Raw genomic sequence first — 16,611 nt, 5'->3', positions numbered from 1 at the left:
TAGTTCACATATGAAGAAATTGAGGATTAATGGCATGAAAGAAATTGCATAAGCCACAAAACAATCATGTGGGAGAGTGAGGACTCAAACCCAACATATGGGTGTGCATATGCTCCATATGCCCCTTTGTCTGCATTATGTGTCTTCCAAACAGAAACAATCAAACCTTGACTCAATGATTGATATAGCATCAATGATTGATATAGTAATAAATGAGGGGGGAAAAGACAAATCTCCAATGCAGAAGAATGCCCAATGATTTACGTAGTACACTGCCACCTTAAGTGTGGGCAATGCATAGTGACTTCTTCTTTCCAGAGTATGAAAAAGAGGGAAAAAGAGTAACTTTACTGTGAAAAAACATGATAAACAGAGTAAGAAATTTTATTTATTCAGTCACTAGTTAATTCTTGGTTCGCATATTTATTAATAGACTTCTTTAATAGCTTCATAATTCCATGACCTGCAATTTGGATACTCCTAGTTTATAGGGACAATAATGCCAATACACTGAGAGCGCCTCAAAAATCAGTACATCAAGTATGGCAGCTTCGACTTCTAGCCATGTTAGCATAACTGGTACCAGATTTACCTTTCCACCATAAACAACTATAAAACTGGAAAAACTATATGAAACAACTTTTTTAGTGGTTGGATAATAAATAGCCCAAGAGTGTAATCCTTTAGAGTAGGAAACTATGGGCGTCAAGCCCTGTATTTTTCTTTGTTTTATTGCCTGGGGGGTAATTTCTGAAGCGGTAATACAAGAAATTAAGGGTGGGTCAAAGAGTTTGGAGCTACTAAAGTTCCAGAAATGTGTGGGAAAGGGTACTAAAAGGTAGGGAGCTGTGGAAAAGGTGGCCTAAATCTACATGGGAGTTTTCTTTGTGTCTCTGTCTTTGGGACTTGTTCACGTGCAAGTCCAGGCAACCTGAGGCCTAGTAGAGTAGTTCCTATGAGGCTGAGAGCCGAACAGAGACAGCAGAGGTATGATAGATAGAATAGGTAGCACGGGTAATGCACGTCTAGGAGACATGGGTGTCTAAGCCCAACCAGAGTGGGAAACAATAGTGAGCTTTTTGGTAATCCTTTTTAGATACCAGAAAAGCTTACTCTTAAGAGTAAGAACCACTCTTCAGTAAGAGCCATGCCCTAGGACTAAGGATAAAACCTAAAGAATCCCACACAAACAAACAATGAAACCAAGCCTGAAGGGCTCTAAGTTACTCAGCAGTCATCTTTTAATTTTTTTTTCCATTTAATTGAGATTTAATTGACATATAACATTGTATTAGTTTAAGTTGTATAACGTAATGATTTTATATATGTATGTATTGCAAAATGGTTACTACAATAAATTTAGTTAACATCCATCACTTCATATAGTTACAATTTTTTTTCTTGTGAGAACTTTTAAGATCTACTGTCTTAGCAACTTTCAAATATACAATATAGTATTGTTTACTATATAGTTACATATACTGTTATATATACAGTAGTAACTTAAATGTATGCCAGAACAAAATACAGCATTCTTTAAGACAGTATAATCCAGACTAACTACAATGCATCTTTCATAATATTCATGACAAAATTAAAAAAAAAATTACTACATTACTATATATTCTCTGCTTTTGGGAGTTTGACTATCTTATTAGGTTGGTGCAAAAGTAAGTGTAGTCCAAAAAGTTAAATTGCAAAAATCATAATTACTTTTGCACCAACCTAATAGTCACCTCATATAAGTGGAATCATGCAACATTTGTTCTTTTGTGACTGTCTTGTTTTAATTAATGTCCTCTAAGTTTATCCATTTTGTCACAAATGGTAGGATTTCCTTCTTTTTTAAGGCTGGATATTATTCCATTTTATGTATCCGTTTATCTGTCAATGAACATATTGTCTTTATCCGTTTATCTGTCTTTATCCATTTGTTTATCTGTCAATGAACATTTGGATTGGGGCATGGGGCAAAGGGGAAATGGGAATTGTTGTTCAATGGGTATGAAGTTGCAGTTATATAAGATGAGTAAGTTCTAGAGATCTGTTGTACCAATAGTTAACAAAACAGTACTGTGCATTTTAAAATATGTTCAAAAAATGGATATCATGTTAAGGACACACACACACATACACACACATGCACTACAAAAGAACATCAGGAAATTTATGTAGGTAATGGATATATTAGTACCTTGATTATGGTGATGGTATCATGGGTGTATACATTATCTAAACTCATCAAGATGTTTACATTAAATGTGTGTAAATTTTTTTTGTGTATCATTTTAACAGTAAAGCTTAAAAAAGGAAGAATCACTAAATAGCTGAAAGAGAAAAATAAGGCACAATCCAGATAAAGCAGTCAATGCAAACAAACTACAAAATGGCCCAGCAAGAAGCAGATAAGGATGACCAGATAGTATGACCCCTTCAACTTTGCTCTTTTTCAAATTTGTCTTGGCTCTTCTAGCATCTTTGCATATCCATATACATTGTAGAATTGGCTTGCCAATTTCCTTTAATTAAAATGAAAAAGGCTGCTGAAATTTTAACTGGGATTTTTTTAAATGAAAACTTACTTGAATTTTGCCAAATATTTTTCTGCATCTATCTAAGATGATCATATTCTTTTTCTTCTATTTTGTAAAATGGCAAATTACGCTATTTATTCACATGTTAAACCAACCTTGCTTTTTGGGGATTAACTTCGATTTGTCTTCATGTATTATCTTTTTCATATGTTACTGGAATCAATGGCTGGTAATTTACCAATATCACTAAAAGATATGACCTGTAATTTTCTTTTCCTGTAATGTTTTTATAAGGTTTTGGCATCACAGTTATGCTGGCCTCATGAAACTATTTGCAAAGTAATACCTGTTCCTCTATTTTCTGAAAGAATTTGTACAAAATGATATTACTTCTTGCTTAAAGAGTTGATAAAATTTGCTAATCAAATCATTTGTGTCTGGATTTTTGGGGGGAGAAGGTGGGAGATTTCTTAATGCATTTTCAGTTTCTTTAGTATATACAGAGATATTTAAATTCCTGTTCTTAACATATTAAGTTAGGGAATTTGTATTTTTCAGGAATTTTTTCTATTTTATCTAAGTTGTAGAGTTTATTACATAATGTTGTTCACCATGTTTCCTTATTACATTATAATGCCTATAGGAGTAATAAGCTCTCATTTCCTTGATTATATTAATATTTTCTCATTCATTGATTTCTTAGATTTACTATTTCCTTGTTTACTTCCTTTGTTAGCTTCTTTATTTGGAAATTTAGATAATTTTACACCATTCTTTTCTAATGTAAATATGTAAAGTTATGTATTTTTAAGCACTGCTTGAGTTGCATCTCACAAATTTTGATACATTATGTTCTAATTATCATTCTACTCAAAACTCCTAGTTTTCATTATGCTTAATTTTAAATCACAAATTATTTAGAAGCATATGATTAATTTCCAACCAGTAGGGGCTTTCTAGAAATATTTATGTTACTGATATGGAATTTAATTCTACTCTTGTCAGATAACATTCTTTATGATTTTAATATTTTTAATTAATTGAGACTAGTTTTATGGACCGGCACATGGCCTGTCTTGATACATTTTTCATATACACTTCAAAATAATGTGTGTCCTTCTGTTGTTGGGTGGAGTATTCTGTGCATATGAAATCAAGGTGGTCCATATCATTCAACTCTTCTACATCTTTGCTGATTTTTATCTACTTCTTCCAATAGTTATTAAGAGAGGGGTGTTGAAATTTCTGACAATGATTGTGTATTTATCTATTGCTCCCTTTAGTTTTGTCAGTGTTTTGATCATGTATTTTGAAGCTGATATTTAGTGGGTACACATTTATGACTTTATGTCTTCCTGAAGAGGTGACTCTTTATATTATTTGAAATGCCTCTCTCTCTTTCTGGTAATACTCTTTATCTTGATGTCTATTATTAATCTACACATACCATTTTTCTTATTCTTACTGTTTGCAGTGTTTACCTTTTACTAATTTTCTTAGTCTGCTCAAGCTGCCAAAACAAAATATATAGACTGGGTGACTCAAACAACAGAAATTTATTTTCTCACAGTTCTGGAGGCTGGACATCTAAGATCAAGGTCCAGTCAGGTAAGTTTCTGATGAGAATTATCTTCCTGGCTTTTAAATGCCACCTTCTTGCTGTGTCCTCTTATGACAGAGAGAAGGAGTCTCTGTTGTACCTTCATTTTATAATAAGGACACCAGTTACAATGGACCAGGTGACCTCATTTAACCTTAATCACCTCTTTCAATAGGTAACTTTTTCTAATACAGTCACATGAGGTGTTAAGGGTTTCCATATATGAATTTAGGGGTGGGGGGACACAATTCAGTCCATAGCACTAACCTTTTACTTTTAACCTATTCATTTCTCTATATTTAAAACATGTTGCTTGTATATAGCATATAATTGAATGTTGATTTTTATGCAGTGTGACAATCTGATTTTTAACTGGAGTGTTTAACGTATTTATGTTTAATAAAACCTTAGTTATGGCTAAATTTAATTCTACTATATTTTTGTTACTTAGTTTTCCAATCTGTTTTCCTTCTATTTTCTTCTTACCCAGCATTTTATTTTTGTTAATTAAAAATTATTCAGTATTTTATTTGAATCTTCTTTTGGCTTTCTAGCTATACCATTTTGCATTTTTTAGTGATTCCTCTAGATCACAACATATATTCCTATTACAATTTTCCTAGAGTTAATATTGTGATTCTAACATTCATTTAAAATGTGTGAATCTCTCAAAATGTAATTCCATTTACTTTTTCCCATAATTTGAGCCACTGTTGTCATATATTGAACTACTACATTTGTTCTACATTTCATAATACAATGTTATCTTTTTTTTTTTTTTTCTGGTGAAAAAGGAGGTCAGCAAACTTCCTTAAAAACAAAATAGTAATTATTTTAGGCTTTGAGGACCACATGTGTTCTCTGCTGCATATTATTTGTTTTTTTTATTGTTGTTATTTGGTTCATACCTGTTTTTGTTTTTATAATCCTTTAAAATAAAATAAAAAGAAATTCTTAGCTATTAGACCATAAAAAAACAAGCTGTGAGCTGAATTTGGTCCATGGGTCATGAAGTTTACCTGCTTCTTCTGTTCTAAAATCTCAGTTGTCTTTTAAAGAGATTACTGTAAGAAAAAAAGATAGGTTTTTATATTTATCATTTTCAATGCTCTTTTTTCCTTGCTATAAATGTGAATTTAAGCTGGCATAATTTCCCTTCATCCTGAATAACTTCCTTTAACATTTCTTATAATGTAGGTCTCATGAATTCTGTTATTAGTTATCTGAAAATGTTTTCTATTTTACCTCATTTCCAAAGGATAAATTACTGGATAGGGAAATATAAGTTGTCATTTTTCTTTTCTCTTCCTCTTTTCAGTCTTTAAAGCATCATTCCATTGTCTACTGTCACACCTTGTCTGATAAGAAACCAGGCATAATTGTTCTCCTTTATATAACGTTTCTTTTCTCTGGCTCCTCGTGGTAGGTAGAATTCTAAAATTAACGTATTCCCCAAGATTTGCTCTCCTAATTCTTGGGACGACGAATATGATGAGATAGAATGCCCTGTTTATGTTGCATTATATAGCAATAGGACTTTTGCAGGTGTAATTAAGTTTACTAATCAATTGAATTTAAGTTACTCAGAGGGGAAATAACTGGGTGAGCCTAATGTAAACATGTGAGCCCATTAAAAGCAGAGTTTTCTCCGATGAGAGTAGAAGAGGAAGTCAGATTCAGTGTGAGAAGGAATTAATGTGCCATTGCTGGCACTGAAGATGGAAAAGAAATGCAAGTGATTTTTCAGAACAGAGTGTTCCCTCTGGCTGACAGCCCAAAAGGAAACAAGGACCCTAGACCTACAACCACAAGGAACTAGATTCTGCCAACAACCTGAATGAACTTGGAGTGGATTTTTCCCCAGAGCCTCCAGATAAGAGCTCCGTTAAGCCCACACCTTGATTTCAAAGTTTTGAGACCCTCAACTGAGTAGAAAACCCAGTTAAGCCCACCTGGACTTCTGACCCAAAATACTGTGAGATAATAAATGAGCATTGTTTCAAGCCTCTACGTTCATGGTAATTTGTTAAACAGCAATAGAAAACTAAGATTCTTCTTTCAAGATATTTGTCTTTATTGTTAGCTTTCAGGAGTTGGACTGTGATATACTCGCGTGTGGTTTTTCTTGGTTGGGATTCATTAAACTTTTTGAATTTGTACATTTATGTTTTCCATAAAATTTGGGAAATTTTCAGCCATTTTTTTTTTTTTTTTTTTAAACTTTTCCACCAGACTTCCTATCCTCTCCTTTGAGCCTATAATTGTATGCACACTAGACTGTTGACATCAGATCCCTAAGGCTTTTTTCTTCCCTCTCTTTTCTCAGTCCTTTTCCTCTTATTTTTTCAAATTTAATTATTTGTATTAATTTCCCTTCAAGTTTACTAACCATCTATTCTGCCATTTTACAAAATAGAAGGAAAAAAATATGATCATCTCAGATAGATGCAGAAATATATTTGGCAAAATTCAAGTAAATTTTTATTTAAAAGATCTCAGTTAAAATCCCAGCAGGCTTTTTCATTTTAATTAAAGGAAATTGGCAAGCCAATTCTAAAATGTATAGGGATATTCAAAAATGCTAGAAGAGCCAAGACAAGTTTGAAAAAAAAAGAGCAAAGTTGAAGGGGTCATACTATCTGATTTCAAGACTTATTCTAAAGCTATGGTAATCAAGACAATAAGGCATTGACATACAGGTAGGCAAATAAATCAGTAGAACTGAAAGTTTATAAATAAGCCCACACTTACACAGAAAATTGTTTCACTATCAAGGTGCCAATAGAGATAGAAAAATCTTTTTAATAAATAGTACTTTAAAAATGGATAAAACTTGGCAAACAATGAAACACTGATCTTCCACCGTAATCAAATACTAATTTCAGAATGATTATAGATCTAAACATTAAATCTATAAATCTGTTGCAAAGAACATATAGACAAATACCTTCACAATAGTGTTGTAGGCAGGTATTTCTTAGGGAGTAGGAAGAAACCAATAGCCTTAAAAAAAAAAGTTAGATTTCATTAAAATGTGAAACTTCTGCTCATCAAGAGCAGAAGAAAATAAGGGGGCAAGCCACTGACTGGGAATACATGTATAGAGCTGAGAAAGCTGTTCTATCCACAACATAGAGAAAATTCTTACAAGTAGAAAATAAAAAGAAAAATAACAGAAAAAAATGGGGAAAAGATTTAGACACTTTGCAAAAGAAGATACACAATTGGTGGAAAATGAACACAAAAATGTTCTTAGAATCATTAGGGAAATGCAAATGGAAATCACACCTGCTAGAATCACATTCTGCATACCTGTTTCAAAAGGGTCAAATAAAGACATATTATACCAAATGTTAGTGAGAATGTAGAGAAACTGGACTTGCCATGCATTGCTATTAGTGATACTAAATGGTACAGGTTTTTGGAAAACTCTTTGGCAGTTTCTTATGAAATTAAATACATACTTACCCCATGATCCAGCAATTAAACTCTTCTGTATTTACCCAAAAGAATTTAAAACAAAGATCCAGAAGATACTTTAAAAAAATGTTTTTTATTGAGGAACAGTGTGTTTCTCTAGGTCCCATCAGCTCTAAGCCATTGTTCTTTAATCTAGTTGTGGCGGGAGCAGCTCAGGGGCCCATGTGGGAATCGAACTGGCAACTCAGCTGTTCAGAGCTTGCGCTCTAACCAACAGAGCCATCTGGCTGCCTAAGAAGATACTTTTACATAAATGCTTATAACAACTTCATTTATAATAGCCCCAAACTGCAAACAACCCAAAAGATCCATCAACATGAGAATGGATAAACAAATTGTGGCATGTTCACACAATGGAATACTTATCAACAGTAAGAAAAGAACAAACCACCGATATACCTAGTAACATTGATGGATCACAATATTGTCATAACGAAAAGAAGCCAGACAGAAAATATATATATATTGTTCAATTAAATTTACATAAAGATCAAGAATGTGGAGATAGAAATCAAAACAGTGGTTGCTTATAAGGTGTGTGTATTTATTGGATAAGAAGGAGAAGAAACTTTTTGGATGGATGATGAAAATCTTTTGTATCATGACTGGAGTGTTTAATTTTTTGGCATTCATTCAACTGTGAACATAAGATGCGTATATTTCTCTGTATGCAAATATTACCTGAAATGAAAAAAATTGACAATGTAAAACTTGAATAAAAACTGTCTCCAAGGCCTTCAATAACATATTTAGACACATGGGTATGTGTGAGCAAAGTAATAAGCAGAAAATCTAAAAAGAGTAGGCAGAAAAGTTAGACGGTGTCATGCCAACACCACCCAAGCTGTTTACAGCCTGTCTGTCTGTAAGAGGTTTCTCACAAGTGGAAAAACAGACAACCCGTATTTTCACTGCCAACTTTGATTATGGAGGACAGCACGGGGATTGGACAACTGCCGCCATTATTATCCATCACCAGCAAACTACTTCAAGGATACCCAATAGGTAATCTTTGAATACAAAACAAATATTGCAGAAGAAACAGTAACAGTTCTGAACCCATAAAAGGCTATTTAAAGAACCACTCAATGGAGAAAGCTGTTGATGAATTTAAAGACTGTTCAGGGTATCTGGTAAGAACAGAGTGTGAGTCCAGACGGAAGAAGTAAATCAAAGCACACGACCAGATTGAGATTTTTTAACTCTGAACCATGAAGATGGCCTGAATTTTGCCTGTTTTAGGAAAAAAAGTGCTGTAACCAAATGGCCTCTGAGGGAAGTTGAAGACACACACCAAACAACAGATGAAGGGATTAGCAAGAGAAATGTATACCATGATTGTTTTGGAATAGTTTTATCAGTGACATAGACATCTATTGTCACTTCAGAACTAATAAGAAAATAAGGAACTTATTTGTGGGTGAGCTCTATGCCAAAAGCAGGACCTTTTCAAAACTTAATTTGATTAGAGGTGTGGCCAGGAATGGAAAATAATGAAAAATGTCAAGAGATGGTGGGATGATGCAATCAGAGCATTTACTAGGTTAAAAGAATGAGTAAAACGTAAGATGGCAAAAAGGTCCAGCGTGGAGATGCTTTAGCAGCATGATTAATTATCCACTGATAATGGGGGCAGTTGTTGATACTTGCTGGGTACTCGTAAGTTTGTATAATCTCTGGTTCTTGGCTTCTTAGTGAGATGAACAGGCCGAACTTCTACTGACCATGATTATAAAAATAACTCACATTCAGTATACTAATTTAACTTAAGCTGCACTTCAGTAAAACAAACAAACAAAAAAACATACATCTTGTTTGCAAAAGAGAAAAAAATATCAGTACATTTAAAGATGTAATCAAGACCAACAGGGTTCAGTTAACACCACTCCCCTTCATTTTAAACAATTCAAAGGGAATAAGCTTGACATAAAATTTACATTTGTAGTTTCATGCAATTTTATCCCTTTGTAGTATATAACAAAAATCACATTCTCTCTTTTTTTAATCTAAGCTCAGGAGCCGCTAAGTACCATGTTTCCCCAAAAATAAGACCTAGCCGGTCCATTAATATAAGACCCAGTCTTATTTTACGATAAGACTGGGTATAATATAATAATATAATATATAATAAATATAATATAATATGATATGATATAATATATAACATAACATAACATAATATATATAATTAATGTAATATAATCCGGGTCTTACATTAATTTTTGCTCCAAAAGATGCATTAGAGCTGATGGTCCGGCTAGGTCTTATTTTTGAGGAAACATGGTAGGAAGGACAGCTATACTTGATTAAAATCCAAAAACAACCAAGCCACAAATGCGTTGTCAATACAGTCTTCATTTTAATATACTGTGCGTGTTACTGTCATTTTAAAAGGGCATATAGATATCATAACTATGAATTTCAGGCTAGGAGAGTAAGCAAGAGAAACCCAGCAGCCAGGACCCCACTGATGGGGAATTAAATATTTTATAGAACATAGTGACTACTTTTATCAGGGGTGGTGATTAGAAGATGGCTTTCGGGGACCTGGGTCACAAGCCCTTGCCTCTCTTTTCTGAAGGCCTGAGGTCAGAAAAAGTAGAGTGCTACTGTGTGACTATGACAACCCGATGTTCCTACCCAGCCCAGGGTCAACGGAGGCCTGCAGGAAACAGAATTATAAGGCAGTCTCCTAATTTTCTCTACTACCAAGTAGGATGAATGCATGTCTGAATTGTTCAGGATTTAAGGATGTGTTTTTAGAAACTGTTAGTGAGTAGAAGATTTCAGTAGGTGGAAAAGAAGCTCAAAGCTCGACAGCAGGGACCTAATAAGAAGAGTGATCATTTTTTCCTTTTATTTCTCTTTAAATTCCTTCTCCTATGCTTCATGAGATGTAAGGCAAGATCCCTAGGTCTGTCCCTTCTTGAGAATCACCCATGTTTCAGGGTAATCTATGTCTGATGCACTCTGAAGCCCTGCCATGGACAGCTCTTGGAATTGGGCTCCCTAGAAGTAGTCTGATTTTTGCCACCACCTGAGAGATGCTTTCCTCCTGCACCAACCCCCACAAAACATTAATAATAATAATAAATAAGAAGAAGAACCTAAGGCAAGAACCTGACCTAGCCCTGAACTAGAAATATAGTGAAAACTTTCTGATCTGCTCTTTCTCTTGCCTTTCATCTACTCTTCTATATCTATCTAGACTATCTCACTATCACATTACATTGAGATTGAGGGCCCAAGTCTCAGCTAATAAAAAATAATAAAAAAAAAATTATTGGTCTGGGGTGTTCTCTAGACTAGAACTCTTCTTTGAATTCCCCAACTCTAAGTCCTAGTTCACCCTTGATATCTCCACTTGGCTTTCTCATGGATGTTTCAAACCTAATATATTGAAAACAAAACTCTCACTCTCTCCCATCCAACCTATTTCTATCTCACTTTTCCCCATTTCATAAAGGGCATCTAGTGTTAAAATCAAATTAAGAAGTTACATTTGACCTCTTCTTCTTTCTTCCCTAACCCATATCTAATCCCTCAACAAGTCCTGTGAACACTGCAAAGTAGATCTTAACTTTTCTACTTCAAGACCAGGCCATTGATACATTATCTCTTGTCTTGTTTTGATTGTGAATTGATAAATGTTTGTTATTTTAAGCCACTCTTTTGTGGCAATTTGTTACACAGCAATGGTTAACAAATACAGTTACCAATCTATAATATATGGATAATGGTACTTAACTTGCAGAACTTTTGTGAGGATTAAAAATAACATATCATGAGCATTTCCTACATCATAGGATTTCAATCAAGAGTTGAACCTGAAAATGGAATATATTGCTATGGGAAATGGGAAAGGGTTACCACCACAAAAATCCAGAGGCAGTTAATAAATGCTTTTTGATAACTATGTGAATATTTTCCACCTGGAAAAATACATTTAAGAAGTTTCCTGAAAAGCTCAAGGAAGAATTTTTATTTTTTCCTCTTTTCATTTCAGAAAATGTAAAATAAAAACAACTCTTTGGACATGGTCATAATCCTATGACCTTCATACTTGCCATCACCAGTAATATCAGCAACAAATACTTGTTTGAGTATTTTATTCATAGAAATGTTTCAGTCTTTCCAAGTTCCTTCAACATTAACAAAGCTCATTCCAACAACCAATATGTACCATTGAGGCTGGTTAAGTCTACTGGGATTCAGTGAACCCTTGTAAATTGTGCTCTCTTTCAGGATTCCTCCACTTTATTTTGGATAATGCAACCCTTCCTTTTGACGGATTACTCCTCCTCCCACCCCCTCTTCCTCTTCCCTGTCCCTCCACTCTTCGGCAGCTGTGGGCACATGCCCCAAACTGCTCAGAAGTCTTCAGTATTGCACAATGAGATGCAATGATTGGAAGGGACATTGAGAAAATTTCCCTGGATTAGGAAAAGAGGAAGAGAATTCTCTTGTGTTTCTTCAGTTGTCCAATTTATATTTATTATTTATAATGTAATAGGCTCTGTGCTAGCCATAGGGACACAACAGCCAACTACATAGCCAAATATCTTGCCTGCATTGAGTTTATATTCTTATAGAGGAAGGGCAATGATAAACATATGTAGTAATTGCTCTGAAGAAATAAAATAAAACAGGGTGAGGAGATAAAGAATAATAAATGCTACTATTTTCAGTGAGTGAATCTGAGAAAACTTAAAGATCATAAAATGAAGGAATGTGAGAAAAGCTTTCAGCTAGAGAGACCAGCAAGTGCAAAGCAAGAAGAAATTTGGAGTATTGAGGAAAAGCAGGAAGGTTACTGTGGTTGGAGCAGAATAAGAGATGGGAAGAGTAATTAGAGATTGCATTGGAAAAGTAGCCAAGAATGAGATCATGTAGGAACTTTAGATCATAGTAAGGATTTTAAATTTTATTCTACACATCAGGAAAAGCCACTTCACTGTTTTAAGCACTACAATGGCATAAAAGGATTTGTCTTTTCCTTGGGTCCGTGAGCTTCTCTGAACAGATGGTAGGAGGGCTTGTACAGGAGTAAGGAGACCATTTAGGAGGCTTTGCTCAGTAACTTTTGTTTGCTGTGCCAGGGCCACTAACCTTATTTTTCTGTGCTGCATCCAAAAGTTCCTTTGACCTCTGGCTTCAGTGGGAGCCAAGAGCAGAAAATTGAGCATGAAGTTAGTATATTTAATTCCTTAGCTTTGTACCTGCAAGGTTGCAGGGGGTTGACTGTATTTCTCTAAAGGCCATGACTGCTGTCAGGTAGCACCTAATTACCCTGAATTTTGGTTCCTGTGCCCACCTTTTGTCCCTTCAGGTCTTTGGGTGGAAATAACTCCCCATGTTCGTAGCTCTGTGTTACAACAATTTTCTTTGTTGGTTTCTCTAACCATGCCTTCACCTTTTCAAGTAATCTTTTTGTTAAAACTCTCTCCTAATTAATCATTTTGAGTGAAGTTTTATCCTTGCCAGACACTGAGCGATTACAGTAATCTGATGTTGTCTTAGAGTGTACTAGGTAGTCGTTGCTGGTTTGGACATTGTTAAAGAAGGTATTTCCCCTTTATTTCTCCCTTTCTCACATGTTTACAAGGTTGTACCATGTTCAGCAGGTCCACTGAGGCCTCCAACATTATTTTTATTTGAAATTATTTCTAGAAATTTCTAAATCAATCCACTTTGTTCAAAGGTAAAATTTCCTGTTTTGATTAAGATCATTTGGAATTCATTTTGCACACGGTATAATGGTGAATGGTGTGACTTAGAAGTAAATTCTTCAAGGCAACAACTGAGGAAAAATATTCAAGTTCGTTGTGATTGTCACTGGGTTATGAGAAGTTGAAAAAGAGGGAAGAGTGAGGGAGTGAGGAAACAAAAGATCAAGTAGGCTGATGGGAACCAGAAAGCCATTCTTTATACTCCACAATTTAGACAGGAACTAAACTGGAAGATAAAATCTGGGTCCTGATATGTTCTGTGCCTCAAAAAGGGAAAGAAACTGGAGTAGAAAATGACAGTTGACAATTTAAAATATATCAGGCTATTTTCAAATTTGTAAATATTAATATGCTTTTTTAAGCTATTCTGCATACTGAGTAAAGTCGAAACAGAAACTTAACTGTATTCTGGATTCACTTTCTCAGTGTCCCTGATGATAGTTTTGTTTTCTGAAATTATACAGTTCTTTTTCAGTTTGCTTGATGATAGGCATTATTTTGTATTTTTACCATTCCATCATTAGGCAATTCTACCAATGTATAATTTGAAAGCAAAGGAATTGTATCACTTTGCCTGTGATCTTTTTGTACTTATTTCTTCCTTTGCCTTATTTTCTATATCTTCATTGCCCACCTGTATCTCTCTCCCCCACCCCGTTCTTCCCTTCCTCTCTTCCTTCCTCGCTCTCTTCCCCTCTATCTCCCTGCCTTAGTTTTTACAAGGAAAAGAAAATAATTAATGAGGCATTAGAGGCAAAACAAGCACCTTGTTTTGCAGGAGGATGCAAAAAGGAAAGAGAACAGGACTAACAATCACCCTTACATTATGTGAGTGTAACTAATCACAGAGTTCCCTTCACTAGCAGCAAACATACGTGAATTGTAGAGAATGTGGTACACTTAAAGAGAATACCTTTAAAAAACGTCATGCTTTTTTTGGTTGAGTTGAAAAGACACAGTATTAGATTCTTTGGTGGTAATTTCCAAAAGCAAAGAGCAGAAATTCCACTTTTATAAACATTGAAACTATCTCCAGTATGAAGCTATTTTAGAAAACTATTGTTGAGCCCTTTATCTAAAAATCCAGTCTGTAAAACATTCTGGGGCATCATAGGATGGTCCCCAGTGACCCCTTGATGATGGAAACTTACAGTAAAATGAGCCTGGATCCTGAGTTTACTTCTTGGAGAAGAGCCACCCAGGAGAACCACCGGTCAAGAACAGCCTCATGAGACTCAGTGTGAGAAAAAAGAAATCTTTGTTGCATTAGGCTTTGAGAATGTGAAGTTGTTTGTTGTAGCAGTTAGCTTACCCTGAATAACACAGATCCACATCATGGAGATACCAAGATCAAGTGTTGTAAAGTCAATTTTTTAAAAATCCTACTTTCCAGAGTTTATCCTTAGAAAAATGCTATGAGTGTATTACTCAAAAATTTCCTAAAATTTCTGTAGCACAATTATTAAACATGAAGTTTAAAACAATGTAAGTGTTTAACAGTATGCATTGCTTAAAGCAAAAAGGTACATTTGTAGGATGAAATATTATAAAGACATTAAAAATGGCATGGGAAAGTATTCACACACACTTTACCAAGTTCAGGCTATCGAATGCCTTAAAATCACATCTACGCATAGAAACATCATATGCATAAAAATGTTAACAGTAATTACTGTAGGTGATGGATGTAGGCATTTTTGTCTTTGTTATTTTCTGAGTTTTTCAATATTAAAAATTGTAGATATACACACATATAAATAATACCTACAATCAGAAATTTTGATGTTATTTTCAGAGTCTCACAACTATGTGAACTTCCAGCTTTGACAAAATAGAGCAGGGGGGTATTGAGTGCCAGGGAAACAGCTACAGTCAGGTCACAAACCCAGACATGGCCCTGGCAGGAGAGAGGCACACAGCGCCTGCAGCATAGGTGAGCTGTTGCCTCCATCCTCCCTGCCCCTGTGCTCCTCTCACCTCTTAAAAGCCTATAGTGACCCCACCTGGGAATTTTCTGTTGATATTTATAAGCAGTCAAGCGGTAAATTTAGAGACCGTGATCTGACAGTTCTCTGGCAGAACCAGTTCCTTGAAACTAATCCTGTTTATGGAGTAAAGGAGGATGGCGAAGGAATATCGGTAATCTTATTTATTGAGATGTTTCTTAATCCACAATGTTAATAACCTTTGAATCTCAAAGGGAAACAAAACAACAAATGGAGATTCCTTTTAAATGTTTATTTCCCTAATTTAATACTAGATTAATAAAAGCAAATTTTCAAACACTCACCATCAGAATCATGTATCTTTTAAGTTCACAGTCTTCAAAAATTGGGTCTTTGCAGTTTAGAACCTCTAGAAAATAAAATTGAAAGTCGACAAAAATGTTTCAATATTCCCAATTTGAGTATACGGTAATTAAAATATTCGGGATATTGTCTCTCTCTGTTTCCTTGTTTGTTTGTTTATTTGTTTTGGGTTATATTTTAAAATTGATCTTTATATCACTTTAGTTCTTTGAGTAATAGACTTTTTGCTTCCCATTCTTCGACTTATCAGAGGTTTTTAAAAGTAGTAATCCAGAAACAAAAGTCAGGATAATCAGACACTCTGGAGTTTCTATGAAGGATTTAGCTAATCCCCTTTCAAAATGTTCAGAAATTCTGGCAATGAAGGAAGAAGCTCTGCTGGCTGAATTTCACCAACAGGGCATTTTTATAAGAATTATAGCTTGGCTGTATTTGAATCTTTGATCTATCCTTAACACATATCATGGTTTCTGATTATACAATAGAAGATACTTCATTCCAGCATCCCATCATGGGAAACATTCCAGACCAAACAACGATATTCTTTAAAGCATTGGAGTTATATTTTATTTAACCATCTGTTGTTGAAATCTAACCTCTAATTATTGCAGAGAACATTTCTATCATCTGTTATACATAGTAATGGTATGCCCCACCTGATGTCCTGGTGGCCTGACATTTGCAATAAAGATTGCAGGGAGCAAGGTTTTATAGATTTCCTCTGAGCAATCTCTCAGACATCCTGTGTGTAACTCATGATTTGTTAAAATAAATTGGGTGTTTTACTGAGTACCAATTGTTTTAAAGCATTGAAATGAAATTGTGCAAACATGTGTACTCTCTAAATATACTTGCATGCACTTTTCAATCATTTTATTCTTAAAGTTAAAGATATCTGATGTTCAGAAACAAAATCACGTCTCAGATATTTTTAATTTTGAATTCATTCCTAATGAGTT

The sequence above is a fragment of the Rhinolophus hipposideros genome (assembly GCF_964194185.1).
Source record: "Rhinolophus hipposideros genome assembly, chromosome: 16".
NCBI classification, from domain to species: domain Eukaryota; kingdom Metazoa; phylum Chordata; class Mammalia; order Chiroptera; family Rhinolophidae; genus Rhinolophus; species Rhinolophus hipposideros.
Note: the sequence above shows the minus strand (reverse complement) of the source record.